The sequence below is a fragment of the Leucopleurus acutus genome (genome assembly GCF_964270905.1).
Source record: "Leucopleurus acutus genome assembly, chromosome: 11".
Taxonomy (NCBI): domain Eukaryota; kingdom Metazoa; phylum Chordata; class Mammalia; order Artiodactyla; family Delphinidae; genus Leucopleurus; species Leucopleurus acutus.
In genome coordinates, this window is record NC_139152.1 from 39,893,049 (window position 1) to 39,910,921 (window position 17,873).

Genomic DNA, 17,873 nt, shown 5'->3' on the forward strand with positions numbered 1-17,873 from the left:
GGGTGTGGAGAAAAGGGAACTCTCTTGCACTGTTGGTGGGAATGTAAATTGATACCGCCACTATGGAGAACAGTATGGAGGTTCCTTAAAAAACTAAAAATAGAAGTACTGTACAATCCAGCAATCCCACTACTGGGCATATATCCTGAGAAGACCATAATTCAAAAAGAGTCATGTACCAAAATGTTCATTGCAGCTCTATTTACAACAGCCAGGACATGGAACCAACTTAAGTGTCCATCAACAGATGAATGGATAAAGAAGATGTGGCACATATATACAATGAAATATTACTCAGCCATAAAAAGAAATGAAATTGAGTTATTTGTAGTGAGGTGGATGTACCTAGAGACTGTCATACAGAGTGAAGTAAGTCAGAAAGAGAAAAACAAATACCATATGCTAACACATATATATGGAATCTAAAAAAAAAAAAGGTCATGAAGAACCTAGGGGCAAGACGGAAATAAAGATGCAGACCTACTAGAGAATGGACTTGAGGACACAGGGAGGGGGAAGGGAAAGCTGGGACAAAGTGAGAGAGTGGCATGGACATATATACACTACCAAATGTAAAATAGATAGCTAGTGGGAAGCAGCCACATAGCACAGGGAGATCAGCTCTGTGCTTTGTGACCACCTAGAGGGGTGGGATAGGGAGGGTGGGAGGGAGGGAGACACAAGAGGGAAGAGATATGGGGACATATGTATATGTATAATTGATTCACTTTGTTATAAAGCAGAAACTAACACATCATTGTAAAGCAATTATACTCCAATAAAGATGTTAAAAAAATAAATAAAAATTTTAAAAAAGAGATCAGTCCAAGAAGAAGATATAACAATTGTAAATATCTTTGCAGTCAACATAAGAGCACCTCAATATATAAGGCAAATGCTAACAGCTATAAAAGGAGAAATTGACTGTAACACAATAATAGTGGGGGAATTTAACACCACACTTTCATCAACAGAGCATCCAGATACAAAATCGATATGGAAACAAATGCCTTGAATGACATATTAGACTACAGATGCACTTAACTGGTATTTATAGAGCATTACATCTGAAAGCAGCAGAACACACATTCTTTTCAAGTCCACTCAGAACATTCTCCAGGAGAGATCACATGCTGGGACACAAAGCAAGTCTTGGTAAATTTTAAAAAATCAAAATCATATCAAACAACTTTCTGACCAAAATGCTATGAGATTAGAAGTCTAGCACAAGAAAAAAAAACTGTAAAAAACAAGAAGACATGGAGGCTAAGCAATATTCTACTCAAAACCTAATGGATCACTGAAGAAATCAAAGAGGAAATAAAAAAAAATACCTGGAGAGATGAAAACAAAAGCATGATGATCCAAAACCTATGGGACACAGCAAAAGAAGTTCTAAGAGGGAAGTTCATATCAATACAATATTACCTCAAGAAACAAGAAAAATGACAAACAATGGAAGCTTACAATAAAGCAACTAGAGAAAGAACAACAAACAAAACCCAAAGTTAGCAGAAGGAAAGAAATCATAAAGATCAAAGCAGAAATAAAAATGGCATAGAATCCAAGAAATCAATAGAAAAGATCAATGAAACTAAAAGGTGGTTCTTTGAGAAGATAAATAAAATTGATAAACCTTTAGCCAGACTCATCAAGAAAAAATGGGAGAAGGCTCAAATCAATAAAATTAGAAATAAAAAAGGAGACCTTACAATGGATATCACAGAAATACAAAGGATCATAAGAGATTATTACAAGCAACTATATGCCAATAAAATGGACAACCTGGAAGAAATGGGCTAATTCGTAGAAAGGTACAATCTCCCAACACTAAACCAGGAAGATATAGAAAATATGAACAGACCAATCACGAGTACTGCAATTGAAATTGTGATTTAAAAACCCCCAAAAAGTCCAGAACCAGATGGCTTCACAGGTGAATTCTATAACATTTAGTGAAGAGTTAACACCTGTCCTTCTGAAATTCTTCCAAAAAACTGCAGAGGAAGGAATACTCCCAAACTCATTCTATGATGCTAACATCACCCTGATGCCAAAACCAAAGACACCACAAAAAAAGATTACTGACCAATATTACTGATGAACATAGATGCACAATTCCTCAACAAAATACTAGCAAACTGAATCTAACAATACATTAAAAGGATCATACACCATGATCAAGTGGGGTTTATCCCAGTGATGCAAGGATTCTTCAATATCCACAAATCAATCAGTGTGATACACCACATTAACAAACTGAAGAATAAAAACCATATGATCATCTCAACAGATGCAGAAAAAGCTTTTGACAAAATTCAACACCCATTTATAATAAAAACTCTCCAGAAAGTGGGCATAGAGGGAACAAACCTCAACATAATAAAGACCATATATGACAAACCTACAGCTAACATCATACTCAATGGTGAAAAGCTGAAAGCATTTCCTCTAAGATCAGAAATAAGACAAGGATGTTGACTCTCCCCACTTTTACTGAACATAGTTTTGGAAGTTGTAGCCACAGCAATCAGAGGAGAAAAAGACATAAGAGGAATCCAAATTGAAAAAGAAGTAAAACTGTCAGTGTTTGCAGATGATATGATACTATACTTAGAAAATTCTAAAGATGCTACCAGAAAACTACTAGAGCTCATCAATGAATCTGGTAAAATTACAGGATACAAAATTTATACAGAGAAATCAGTTGCATTTTTATACACTAATAACAAAAGATCAGAGAGAGAAATTCAAGGAACAATCCCATTTACCATCATAATAAAAAGGAAAAAAAAACCTAGGAATAAACCTACCTAAGGAGGCAAAAAACTCCTGTACTCTGAAAACTATAAGATGCTGATGAAAGAAATCAATGGTGACACAAACAGATGGAAAGATATACCATGTTCTTGGATCGGGAGAATCAGTATGGTCAAAATGATCATACTGCCCAGGGAATCTACAGCTTCAGTGCAATTGCTATCAAATTACCAAGGCCATTTTTCTCAGAACTAGAACAAAAAAATCTTAAAATTTATACAGAGACCCAAAAGACCCCAAATAGCAAAAGCAATCCTGAGAAAGAAAAATGGAGTTGGAAGAATCAGGCTCCCTGACTTCAGGCTATACTACAAAGCTGCACTAATCAAAACAGTATGGTACTGGCACAAAAATAGACATATATCAATGGAACAGGATAGAAAGCCCAGAAATAAATCCACATACCTATGGTCTATTAATATACGGCAAAGGAGGCAAGAATAATACAATGGAGAAGAGACAGTCTCTTCAAAAAATGGTAGTGGGAAAACTGGACAGCTACATATAGAAGAATGAAATTAGAACATTCTCTAACACCATACACGAAAATAAACTCAAAATTGATTAAAGACCTAAAAGTAAGACAAGACACTATAAAACTCTTAGAGGAAAATATAGGCAGAACACTCTCTGACATAAATCGCAGCAATATCTTTTTTATCTGTCTCCTAGAGTAATGGAAATAAAAACAAAAATAAATGGGACCTAATTAAATTCAAAAGCTTTTGCACAGCAAAGGAAACCACAAACAAAGTGAAAAGACAATCCACAGAATGGGAGAAAATATTCACAAACAATGTGACTGACAAGGGATTATTCTCCAAAATTTACAAACAGCACATGCAGCTCAATATCTAAAAAACAAAGAACCCAATCAAAAATTAGGCAGAAGACCTAAATAGACATTTCTCTAAAGAAGACATACAGATGGCCAAGGGACACATGCAAAGATGCTCAACATCGCATATTATTAGAGAAATGCAAATCAAAACTACAGTGAGATATCACTTCACACTAGTCACAATGTCCATCATCAAAAAGTCTAAAAACAGTAATTGCTGGAGAGGCTGTTGAGAAACATGAACCCTCCTACACTGTTGGTGAAAATATAAATTGGTACAGCCTCTATGCAGAACAGTTTGGAGGTTTCTTAAAAAACTAAACATAGAGTTACCATATGATCCAGTAATCCCACTCCTGGCCATATATATGGAGAAAACCATGGTTTAAAAAGATACTTGCACCCCAATGTTTATTGCAGCACTGTTTACAATAGCCAAGACATGGAAGCAACCTAAATGTCCATTAACAGATTAATCGATAAAGAAGATGTGGTACATATATAGAAAGGAATATTACTCAGCCATTAAAAAGAATGAAATAATGCCATTTGCAGCAACATGAATGGATGTGTACATTATCATACTAAGTGAAGTAAAGTGGACAGAGAAAGACAAATATCACATGATATCACATATGTGGAATCTAAAAAAATGATACAGATGAACTTATTTACAAAATATAAACAGACTCACAGACTTAGAAAATAAAGTTATGGTTACCAAAGGGGAAAAGAGGGGGGAGGAATAAATTGGGAGTTTGGGATTAACATATACACACTACTATATATAAAATAGATAATCAACACAGACCTACTGTATAGCACAGGGAACTCTACTCAGTATTCTGTAATAACCAAAATGGGAAGAGAATTTGTGGAAGAATAGATATATGGATATGTATAACTGTATTACTTTGCTGTATACCTGAAACTAACACAACATTGTAAATCAACTGTATTCCAATATAAAATAAAACATTTTTAAAATGCTATACAAATATATCAAACATTAAATAAAATAAAGTTCTTAGAATGCCTAGCAGATAGCAAGAACTATATAATTGTTATAAATAGGGACAACATGTGTGTAATCATAAATAAGGAATAATTCACCATGTGGACAGGGGCCATGATAAAATTGGGTCTTTTGACATTGGAGTTGGTTAAATGAAGAGGAGGGTATTTCTTGAAAATTCTTAACTACAGCTGGTGCTCAGAAAAGTTTGAGGTCTGAATTCATGCCATGGTTTGTTTGTTTGTTTTTTGTCTGAAACCCCTCAAGCAGTATGATATGTGGAATCTAAAAAATCATACAAACGAATGTAAATGTAAAACAGAAACAGGTCACAGATATAGAAGACAAACTAGTGGCTAGCAAAGGGGAGAGGGAAGGTGGGAGTGGCAAATTAGGGATTTGGGATTAAGAGATAAAAAACTACTATGCATAAAATAGATAAGCAACAAGGATATATGGTATAGCACAAGGGAATTACAAGCATTATCTTCTAATCACTTTTAATGGAGTATAGTCTGTGAAAATAGTGAATCACTATGCTGCACACCTAAACTAATATAATATTGTGAATCAACTATACTCCAATTTTAAAAAGTGGGGCTGACACCCAGGTACCAATTAGAATGAAATAAATATCCTTTCTGTGAAAATAGAAACTTCAACTCAGACCACACGTTGAATTTTATGGCCAGAAAAATTATCTTTTGGGAAATAAAGTCATTTTCAGGCAAACAAAAACATTTCTTTACTGAGAGACGGATACTTAAAGAGAATTCTAAAGGATCCAATTTAGACATGAGAAAATGATCCCTAATGGAAGATTTGAGATGCAAAAAGACATAGTGAGTTCAAGGAGCTTGCCTATATTTTATAAGGTCTCATGTGGAGGTGGGCTGGTATTGCATTTGTCACTTGTACCCAAAATGATATTCAATATTTATGAAGTGGTTTTTTTTGTTTTGTTTTTTTTGTTTTTTTTTTTTTGCGGTACACGGGCCTCTCACTGTTGTGGCCTCTCCCGTCGCGGAGTACAGGCTCCGGACGCGCAGGCTCAGCGGCCATGGCTCACGGGCCCAGCCGCTCCGCGGCATGTGGGATCTTCCCGGACCGGGGCACGAACCCGCGTCCCCTGCATCGGCAGGCGAACTCTCAACCACTGCGCCACCAGGGAAGCCCTTATGAAGTGTTTTGAGTGCCTTCTATAAAAGATACATACAAATCCCAAGTGTTATGGTTTAATAAAACAATACCAAAATTACTGATAAATATTATCAGAAAAGTCAATATTTGTAGTATGTAATTCTATTGTTAGCATTTCATTTCATTGGCATGCATAGGCAATATTGATATAAATAACTTTTAATTGTATACTCTAGTAAATAATTGTTTTTTTAATTTAATAAGTTATGTGATCTATAGCATGTATAGGGAAAATCACATCATATAAAGTCTCCTATGTTTTTTCTATATGTTGTAAAACATCATTATGGTCTTATAACAATTTGTATTTTGTTTGTAATTGTACCTTCATAAGTATAATTGTCATAAATCAAGTTTCTTCAGCATTCTGTAAGCACCACATAAATAACCATATTACAGTATTTTTAAAAAGAAAAGTCAAGCAATGATAATGGTAAATATCTGGGCACACCTAAATAAAAACTGACTGAATAAATAAAATAGTAATAATATCTAATTTAAGGCAGGGAAAGGAAAAACTAAATTACTGGATTGTAAGGGCATATAAATTGGGGGTGATGTTGTTTTGAGTTAAAGTGTTTTATGGCCTTCATATTATCTTGAAAGAAGATAAACATACTAATTTTAGAGAGGAGATCAAGATGGCAGAGTAGAAGGACAAGGAGCTCACCTCCTCGCACAAATACATCAAAAATACATCTACATGTGGAATGGTTTTCACAGAATACCTACTGAACGCTGGCGGAAGATATCATACTATCAAAGCTTCAAGAAAGGTCACTGCATAACTGGGTAGGAAGAAAGGAGAAGAAAAGGAATCAGGATGGTACCTGTGCCCCTGGGAGGGAGCTGTGAAGGAGAAAGTTTCCCTCACCCTGGGAACCCCCTTCCTCTGCTGGGAGATCAGCTGGGACAGACAGGGAGCTTCAGAGACTCAGAGGAGAGTACAGCAGCCAGATTGTGGCAGGCAGAATGGAGAGAGAGCAGCACAGACAATCTGGCCACCTCGCTGCACTGCCCAGCTTGAGACACGCACCTGATGGTGCATGCAGGGGCTGGGTGCTGAAACTCATGCTTCAGCAGACAGATCCAGGAATAGGACTGGGGTCTGTTGCATAGAGACAGCCTGAAGAGACTGTTCAATCTGGGCCACAACCAAGAGTGTATACAGGACGGAGCTCGGGTCTGCCATAGAAGCCCCATTGTTATTGGGTGTGTGAGGTGAGGGGCGGGGCTCCACCACTGCAGCCTCATTCTCACCTTGCTCACAGTGGGCACGGCTCCACCTCTATGAGCTCTGGGAGTGTGCAAGCGCTGGTGGGTTGCCCACATGCAGAGGTAGAACTGAAATTTGGGCTGTGTCCCAGAGGCTGTTTGAAGTCAGTGGATTTACACCACTGGCTTTGTAAGCGCAGGGCCTGTGGGACATCCGAGAGGATTACTGGTGCCCCAGTGGCTGGGGTCCAGTGTTAGCAGCTGTGGGCTTTGCAGGCACGTGCACGTGGGGGTGGGGCTGGAGTCTGGGCTGATTCCATAGCTCCCACAGATGGGCCCAATGCCTGAGTTCCTCAGATCTGTACTGGTAGATTTGCACTGGTGGTTTGTGAATACAGCACCTGAGGGACATCTGGGCCTATAGCCTGCATTCCCCTGGTTGAGATGGGGCTGAGGTCAGTGCCAACAACAGTGTATTTTGTGAGCCTGCACATCAGATGACAGGTGACACCACAAAGCGTACACACTTCCCTGTGGACAGCTCCTGCAGAGGAATACTCAGTGACTCCTCTCTCAGTGGGAGTACTCCAGTTGGGCCTATCTCACACCACAGCTCAGAAAAGGATCTGGGGGCTTCTACTCCAACTGGGGAGCAGACCCTGCCCCCAGCAGGGCTGTGAAAACCACCTAGCAAAGAGTAGGTGCTGCTTAACATACGGTGCAGGCTCTGGTCACCACAACACCAATCACACCTCCTATCACGGGGATAACAGCCAGCACACACTGAGGAAACACGTGGCAGGCATCCATATTAAAAACAGCCCTCATGCCAAAAATATTAGACTCATGCAGGCTACGCAGGGATGCTCCCATATAAAAACAGCCCTTCAAGACCACAGTAGATAACTGTTTCTCCAAAATTCATAGAGTCAGACAAATATAAATAAAACAAAGAAGCAGAGGAACCATTCCCAATTAAGAGAACAAGAGAATCCTCCTGAAAGAACAAACAATGAAACAGACCTATCCAGTCTACTAGATCTCGAGTTGAAAAAGGAGGTAATAAAAATACTGAAGGAATTAAGAGAGGCTATCGATAGAAATACAGATCACTGTAAAAAGGAGCTAGAAACTATAAAGAGTAGCCAATTAAAATTTAAAAACTCATTTGCTGAGACAAAAGCCGACCTAATAGCAAACTAAATAACGCAAAAGAACAAATGAGAGATCTGGGAGACAGAAAAATGAAAATCACCCAATCAAAACAGAAAGAAAGACCAAAAAAAAAAATGAAAGCAAGATATGAAACCTATGGGATAATATAAAGCATGCTAATCTATGCATAATAGGGATCCCAGAAGGAGAAGAAAGAGAAAAGGGATAGAAAATGTATTTGAAGAAATTATAGCTGAAAACTTCCCAAACCTAAAGAAGGAAACAAATGTCTAGGTACAGGAAGAACAGAGGGTCCCAAACAGGGTGAATCCAAACAGACCTACACAAAGACATATTGTAATTGAAATGGTAAAAGTTAAAGAGAGGATTCTAAAGGCAGCAAGAGAAAAACAAAGAGTTAATTATAAGGGAAGTCCTGAAAGGCTATCAGCTGATTCTATACAGAAACGTTGCATTCAAAGCCCTGAAAGGGAAAAACCTGCAACCTAGGATACTTTACCCAGCAAGTTTATCATTTAGAATAGAAAGGAAGAGAAGGAATTTCTTAGACAAGCGAAAATTAAAAGAATACAGCAATACTAAACCTATCTTAAAAGAAATATTGAAAGGTCATCTTTAGAAAAGAAACAATCTATAGAAAAGAGAAAATCACAATTGGAAAGTAAATCACTTAAATAAGCCAGTACACAGATTTAAAAACAAACAGACAACTTGTGAAAGCAATGATAACTACAATGAACAGCAAAAGGATAAACATGGAGATGTAAAAGAGGACATCAAATCATAAAATGTGGGGGAGGTGAGTAAAAATGTAGTTTTCGTTTTCTTTTTTTTTTTTTTAGAATGTATTTGAGCCTATATGACTACTAGTCTAAAGCAAGTAGATATAGTAATGGGTTGACATACTTGAAAAACAGGGTAACCACAAATCAAAAACATACAATAGATTCACAAAAACCAAAAAGAAGAGAACACAAGCATAATACAAAAGAAAACCATCAAACCACAAAAGGAAAAACAAATAGAAAAAGAAAGAAACCATCTAGAAGAAATACAAATCAACTGGAAAACAAGGTTTAAGATGGCAATAAATACATATCTATCCATAATTACCTTAAATGCCAATGGACTAAATGCTCTAATCCAAAGACATAGAGTGGCAGACTGGATTAAAAAAAATAAGAGCCTATGATATATTGCCTACAAGATACCACTTTGGGCAAAGGACACACATAGATTGAAAGTGAGGGAATGGAAAAAGGTATTTCATGCAAATGGAAATGACAACAAAGTGGAGGTCACAATACTTGTATCAGACAAAAAAAAGACTTTAAAACTAAGGCCAAAAAGAAAGATAAAGAAAGACACTATATAATGATAGAAAGATCAATACAAGAGGATACTACACTTGTTAACATATATGCACCCAATATAGGAGCACCTAAATATATAAAGTAAATATCAACACACAAACAGACATAAAGAGAGAAATTGACAGGAATACAATATAGTAGGATTTTAATACCCCACTGACATCAATGGACAAATCTTCCAGGCAGAAAATCAGTAAGGAGATAGAGATCCTAAATGACACAATAGAACAGTTAGACCTAATTAATATTTTCACGACATTACATCAGAAAAAAAACAATGCACATTCTTTTCAAGTGCATATGGAACATTCTCTAGGATAGACACAAAACAAACCTCAACAAATTTAAGACGATAGAAATTATTTCAAGCATCTTTTCTGAACACAATAGCATGAAACTAGAAGTAAACCACAGAAAAAGAAATGAGACAAAAATGATTATTTGGAGACTAAATAACATGCTACTAAAAAACCAATGGGTCAACAATGAAATCAAAGAGGATATTAAATAATACCTTGAGACAAATGACAATGAGAACACAACCATACAAATTCTGTGGGATGATCATAGTCTATGGGATGCAGCAAAAGCAGTCCTAAGAGGGAAGTTCACAGCTATACAGGCCTTCCTCAAAAAACAAGAAAAAAATATCAAATAAACAATCCACCACCTAAAAGAATCAGAAAAGGAAGAAAAAACAAAACCTAAATTCAGCACAAGGAAGGAATAATAAAGATCAGAGAGGAAATAAATAAAATAGAGATTAAAAAACTAGAAAAATAATCAATAAAACCAAGAGCTGGTTCTTTGAAAGGGTAAATAAAATTGACAAACCTCTGGCAGGGCTCACCAAGAAGAAAAGAGAGAGGACCAAAATAAACAAAATAAGAAATGAAAGAGGAAAAATGAGAACTGATACTCAAAATACAAAAAACCATAAGAGAATACTCTGAGCAATTACATGCCAACAAATTGGGCAACCCGGAAGAAATGGACAAGTTTCTAGAAACATACAGTCCACCAAAACTGAATCAAGAAGAAATAGATAATTTGAACAGCTTATCACTAGAAGTGAAGTAGAATCTGTAATTTAAAAAATCCCCTGCAAACAAAGTCCAGGACCAGATGGCTTCGCTGGGGAATTCTACCAACCATAAAAAGAAGAACTTACATTGATACTTCTCAAAACGAAAACCCCCAAAACCAACCATACAAAACACCAAAAGAATTTCATCGTCAATTAGATGATAGGGTAAAAGGAAGTGAATAAAAAATGATTCTCAGGTTTCTGTCCTTGATGACTGAGGGGTCCCACTGATTAAAAAGGTGACCCGGGAAAAGAAGTATGTTTGAGGGAAAGATGATAAACTCAGTTTTGAATATGTTGTGTTTGATGAGCCTATGAGACAGTGATGAGACATCCAGGAGGCACTTGAAGCTAGAGTCCTGAAGTTCAGGAAGATTATTTGGGCTCAATATATGAGTTAAAGAACCGTCAACAAGCTTACACAGAGACAGCCCACTCATAAGAGAAGATGCTCTAGGACAGAGTTTCATATACCAGAAAAATTTAATGAAAAGAGAGAAAGAAAAACTCACAAAGGGTCCCTGCACTCATTCAGCATGGTCAATCATGCACCTATGCCTCTCTGATCTGAAGGGTCCACTAGAGGTCATGAGGCCCAATGCCCTCTATAGGTGAGGAGACTGGGTCCCAAGGAGGGGGAAGTGACCTATAACTCCTTCCTCTAGCTCCATCACTCACTAACCCACCCATCATCCCTATTTCTCTTTTTCTTCCTAACCTGCTAAAAACCATCATGTCTCAGTTCAAGGGTCATTTCCTCAGGGAAGCCCTCGCTCTCCATCCCGACACAGTAATTTTCTTTTGGTATACTTGTTTCTCTTTTATTATTCTAGTTATAATTGTAAAAAAAAAAAACAAACCTTTTTAGAGTATGTAAGAAAGTTTTTCCCATCCTCCCTCAACCTGTCCCCACTCCCTGCAGACTACCTCTGTCTTATTACCCTTCTTTGTCTTCACAGCACTTACCAGCACCTGCTATTTTAAAATACATTTATTATCAATTTTCTCTTCTACTGAAATGTAAACTCAAAGATTTTGTCTGTTTTGGTCATTACTCTATCTCTAGCACATAAAAGAGTGCCTAACATGTGAAAAGGGCTCAGTATATATTTACTAAGTGACTGAATGCATTTGTTTCACATCTGTCTGATTTTTGAGTAAGTTCTGTGAAGACAGAGACAATGTCAGTATTTTTCATCATCTCCTCAGAGCTTAGCACAGTGCCTGGCACTTAGTAAAGGTTTATAGAATAAACGTATGAAAACACCACAAAGCTAGATTTTGCATAAGCTTGTTCTATTTTTAATGCACCACACATAGGAGATCATAAAAATATTTTTGGTTATTGAATAAGTAAAAGAATTAATGAAATAAATAATCATATGATCCGTAGGCAACCCCACTGGTAAGACCATAAGTTGCACTGGCAGTGAGATGTTACATACACTCTATGGCCTGTGTCCGAAGGGGCTACTTTGAGGTCTCTGTGGCTTTCCTGAATGGATGGTAATGGGGCTGTACAGAGTCAGAGGACCTTGACGTGAGCCTCAGCTACTGTGCAGGCAGTCAGACTTTGGGCAAGGAGGAAAATCTGAATCTGAATCTCTGCTTTCTCATTTGAGTTATCTCCCAAGGTCTACATGACAAACTATATAGAAATAGGCCTTAAAGTCGAGTTTCTGGTCCTAATTCCAACACCAGGTGGTTTAGTTTGGGAACCTTGGATTTGTCAGTTCACTTCAGAGAGGATTGGTTACATCGTTGGAAAAAATAGGGATAACAACATGTCCATAATGGAGTAAAACTGATTGGAAAACAAAAGTAATTTGCTAATGTATGAACTCTATTTCTGATGAGAACTAACTTACGTAGTTCATGATCTTTAACAAGGCAATTGATTCTTCTTCGTTTAGTCTAAACATGCTGCTGGGTACAGGGTAGTCTCCCCAGTTTCTACCTAACATATTTTGTTATTTTAATTGTCTTCTCAATACTTAAAAATTTCCCTCTTTCCATATCCTTCTACAGTATTTACCCTTTGGGATTCATCATCTGGCACTGAACGACTCTAGAAGCTTTCTGTATCCTGTCTGTATGCAGGTTCTCTCTGCCATGCTTTGGAGCCGCTGCAATTCCTCAGACAAAATTAAAGTGGTGAATGCATGAGTAGCCTAAAATCCTATGCATATACTAGAAATATATATGGGAATCCTCCACTCTATTTGCAGATTAAAGCCAGATGATGATACTGTTCTACATCTATTTATATGGAAATAAACTATTTTAAATTGTAATAACCAGTGCTGGCAAGATTTGGTGAGTCTTACATGACCTTATACATTATTGGTAGCGTTATATTTGGTACAATAATTTTGGCAACATGAAATCTAAGTTCTCTCTTTTGGAAATTTATCTTAAACAGATGATTCAAAGAAGAGAAAAAACTGTGTATGAAAATATATATTCCAGGGTTATTTTCAAGACAGTGACACAAGGATCAACCTAAAAGATCTAATAACTGGAGAATAGCTACTTTATTTTTGTAGAAACAAATGACAGAATATTATCTAATGATTAAAATGATAATTATAGAAGAGAGACAGAAAGAATATATTCATGATATCTAATAAAAAATCAGAATACATGATTACTATAAATTCATTGAATTATGTAAAAATATGCACACAATAGGGGCTTATGTGGAATTAACAATGGAAAAATAAACAGCTGAGTTGTTTGGGTAGTAACAGAATGGTCAGTTGTCTTGATTTTACATTTTTCTAATATGTTTTTTATATTTTCAATGAAAAATATCTTTATGGGGGGTAATATGCAATCCAAGTTCTACCCTTTTTCTTCAAATTCAGCAATTAATTAAGCTCAATTCCAACAAAATATATGCACCTCTTCCTCTTCCCATTCTATTTCTACGCTGTACATTCTCTAACAAGATTGCACTTGGTCTGAGAAGCCATTTCTTCAAGAAGGAGTCTTAAATGCTCAGCTGGAGAATGGAACTGGCTCAAGCAGTTTGATTTATCTCTTAGTTATTCTGCTTTATTCTTATTTCTGTCCCCTGTCTACTAGCTCTTTAATCCTAAATTTGTGGTCTAGGAAATGTGGCTGGAGGATACGCTCTTGAGGCCACCGGGAAGGTTGAAGGCTGTTGAAAGGTTCCTGGTAGAAAAGGAAAGAAAGAAACTTTTTTTTTTTTTTGCGGTACGCGGGCCTCTCACTGTTGTGGCCTCTCCCGTTGCGGAGCACAGGCTCCAGAGGCGCAGGCTCAGCGGCCATGGCTCACGGGCCCAGCCACTCTGCGGCATGTGGGATCTTCCCGGACCGGGGTACAAACCCGTGTCCCCTGCATCGGCAGGCGGACTCTCAACCACTACGCCACCAGGGAAGCCCAAGAAAGAAGCTTTATAAGGGAAGAGAATGTCTCTAAGTGAAGACAAGAGGAGCTGTGCTCTTGTGTAGTAGGAAGAAAGGGATATCAAAAATGTCCTTTTGGGCTCTTTGTACTTTTTCACTTGCCATTCTCTCCTCATCTTATTCCAGCTAGCTGAAACTTCTCTTGTCAATACTGTCAACCCCTTTAAAACCAACGTTGCAAAACCCAAGTAATTTTTCTGCTTTCTTCTTATTTGAATATTAAGTGGCATCCAACACAGCTGACCTCTCTATCCTCCTGGTAGCATTCTCTTTCCTTGGATTTTGTGACACAAAAATTTCCTGATTTTCCTTCTTATTTAATGGCTGCTGCTCCTGTTTCTCTTGCTGGGTCATTCTCAACTTGAACTAGAAATGCTGGACTGCTCCAGATCTCATTCCCAGGACCTCCTCTTCACTTCATTTTCCTTAGATGTTCTATGTTACTCTTATATCTCTAAATACCACATATATGCCAAATATTAGCCCTGACCTCTCCCCAGAATGTCAAAATAATACGTACAACTTGACATTCCACTTTAATGTCTAATAAGCACCTTAAGCAGTTTAGCCAAAATGCAACTAGCCAAACAGCCAAACTAACAAAAAATCAAATCCTTAATTTTCACCCTTCTATTGTGCATTTCCCCCAATCATGCTGATTTTAGTAAGTGATGCCACCATTTTTACCCAGTTGCTCAAGTGAAAATCTAAGACTTAGACAAGATACTACAGTGAGGTAGGAGGAACAGGTGGAGAAATCCTTGTGTTTGCTTGTGGTGGAGTTGATGCTCAGAATGGTAGACACAATGCGAGCATAGGAGAAGAAAACGAGGAGGACGCTTCCAAGGCTGTGTGTGACATAAGACCAGGCCAGCACAGTGAGATTGGTGGAGCAGGCTAGAGGGAAGAGGGAGGGCAGCTCACAACTGAAATAGGAGACAGTGTGGGTCTCACAGAACTCTAAAGAGCCAGCTCCAAAGATATTGATGTGATCATCCAGAAAGCCCAGGCCCCACTGGGCCAACAGCAGTCCCACACACAGGTGGTTTCTCATCACCTGACTGAATACCAGAGAATGACAAATGTCAACATAGTGGTCATGGGCCATTGCTAGGAACAGGAAGGATTCAACGCCCTCAGAGGCAGAAACGAAGGAGATGTGGGCCATGCAACCCGCTACTGAGACTGCTTTCTTTTTAGACCAGAGATTTTCCAGCAACTTGGGCACTGAGACTGAGAAGTAGCAGATATCAAGGAAGGAGAGTTGTCCTAGGAAGAAGTACATAGGTACCTGGAAACGGGAATCAGCACTGATCACCAGCAGCATCACCAGATTCTTCATCAGGGTTAGGAAGTAAACCCCAAGGAATAGCACAAAACGCAGAGCCTGGATGTGGGGGTCAGCAGATAGCCTGAGGATGGTGAACTTGGTGATGGTGCTGTGTTTCTCAAAAAGAAGAAACTTTCCCTTGGAATAAAATTAGCATTTCGAACCTCATTTTTTGCCTATTTCCTCGGGGCCTTAAATCCTTTCTCTATACACATTAGTTCTTGACTCTGGGATCCAAGTTCAAGTTTTGAACCACCTTCACTAACTCTCTAGACTCAATAGTACCTTTGATTTTCTTATATTCTACACCCTCAACTCTAGATCAAGCTGATGCTGCTCAGTCTTTAATAAAATGTTTAGATAGATGATAGATTACAGCATTTGCAGATGCAGAGAGAAGTTGCTAATGTAGGTGGAAGGGCTGAATTTATTGAAAGGGGAATGTCAATAGGAGCCAGAGAATAAGTGGAGGAGTTTACCTTGGGAATAGGGATGCTTGATCCACTGTTAGAGGAAGGAAAGCAAAGAGTGTGGAGAAAGATACAGGCAAGTTTTTGTATCTGGAAGGGTAGGGAGTTTCCTATTTATAGCCTCTATATTGTCAATTAGGTGAAAGGTAAAGTCATCAGTGGGGGTATGCAGGGGGAGACTGGTGTTTGAAATAACTACTTTGGATTAGTTGCAGTGGTGAAGTATAGTCCAGATTTTTGGTTATAAATCTAAGTCCAGTGGTCACTCTTATGTGATTTTTCTCGTGTTTGGTATATGTGGAGAGTAAGTCAGTCATTGCATTTATGTCAGACATGTGATGTAATAAAAGGAGAGATGGGTTATGGAGTTAAGAAATTTCCATGGTGATTAAATGAATGAATCTTTCCTGTGTAATGAGAGAAGTAAGGATATGAGTGGTATGAAATGAAAATGTGGTCAACATAAAGGATTAGTGTTCTCAATGCATATGAAAAATGGTTGGTGTAGGAACACTAAATTAAATGAATCAGACAGAGAGGTGACTGTGGTAGGAGAGTGTTTGAAATTGAGGTTTTTGAAGGTGCTGGCTGAATGTGTGAAGGAAAACATCCTTGGATGGAGGGACACAAGGAAACCAGAGACTTGGTACTATTTTAACTAAGATGAGAATTTTTTTGGTTATTTTTTCTTCTTCTCCTAGAAAGGTCACATGATGTTAAAACATTTAAAAATATGTTAAAGTTTTAAAATTTAGAAATTAGAGCACAAGGAAGTTAGTCCAGAGATACCCCAGATGTTCTACTGTGGAAAGGCACCTGTCTCAATTGGTCATGATTACTTATTCCCCTCTACAGATCCATAATTAAGTTCTATTTAAGAGTGTTATATTCAGACCTTGCTACAGTCTGTGTTCTCATACCAGATTTAGCTAATTTATGCTAACCTAGAACTTGCCCAGGTTCACTTGCTCTGACCTGACACTGAGACACAAACTCAGCCTCAAGATCACTATTCAAACTTGTTGGCTCAGCCAGCTGGTTCATTCTGGCCTTCCTGTCTTATGGCTGATGCAATTAATTACTTAAGGGAGACTGAGACTTTTCTCCTATTGTTTCTTCACCCAGCAGTCAAGCCCTTGTTAGCTACCAAGTCCCAATTAACCTGTGAACATAATCCAATGAGCCAATCAGTAGACACGTTGGCAGAATTCATTCAGATTCAGTGACAAAGATGTTTAATTGGCTTGTAAAATATGCTTTGAGAACTGCCAGTAAGGAGCTGGCTCAGTGTATTGTTTATATTTTTAATTTTTTGTATAATGTGATATTTTGACATCTTAAACTTTCTGGCTGTGGAGAGTCTGCCTCTCACCAGGGATAGCTAATTCTTAGAGAGATAGCAAAGGAATTAGCATGGAGAATGCCTTTAATATACACACTAACCAATTCACAGCCATATCTCCTCTATGTAGCCCTTACAAGCCAGGAAACAATATTCGTCTGCCTTAACCATCCCAGGGCCAGGTACCAGGCAACTAGGGACCACCCCTATAGCACGGAGCCTCCCAAAATTATTCAACCTAGCCGGTTCCAAACTGTTCCTGCCCTGCCTTGCCTTCTAGTGAAAACCCCAGTAAAGGCTCTAGGCCATGCTCTCTCTCTCTCTCCCCTTCTGCCTCCTCACCAGTGCTGGTGCTTCCCCACATGGCCCTGTGTGGTGTGCCATGCCTACTGTTTCTAGTACCTGTGAGTACAATAGATTTTGTTTTTCTGAACCTCTCCTGTGTCTCTTCCTGTGGCCTGAGACATACCTGGGGTCAAGTCATCAAGTCCTAGTTCTGTTTCTTACTAGTTGTATGATCTTTGGAAAGTCTTTAAGCCTTCCTTATCTCAATTTTCTGATCCATAAAATGG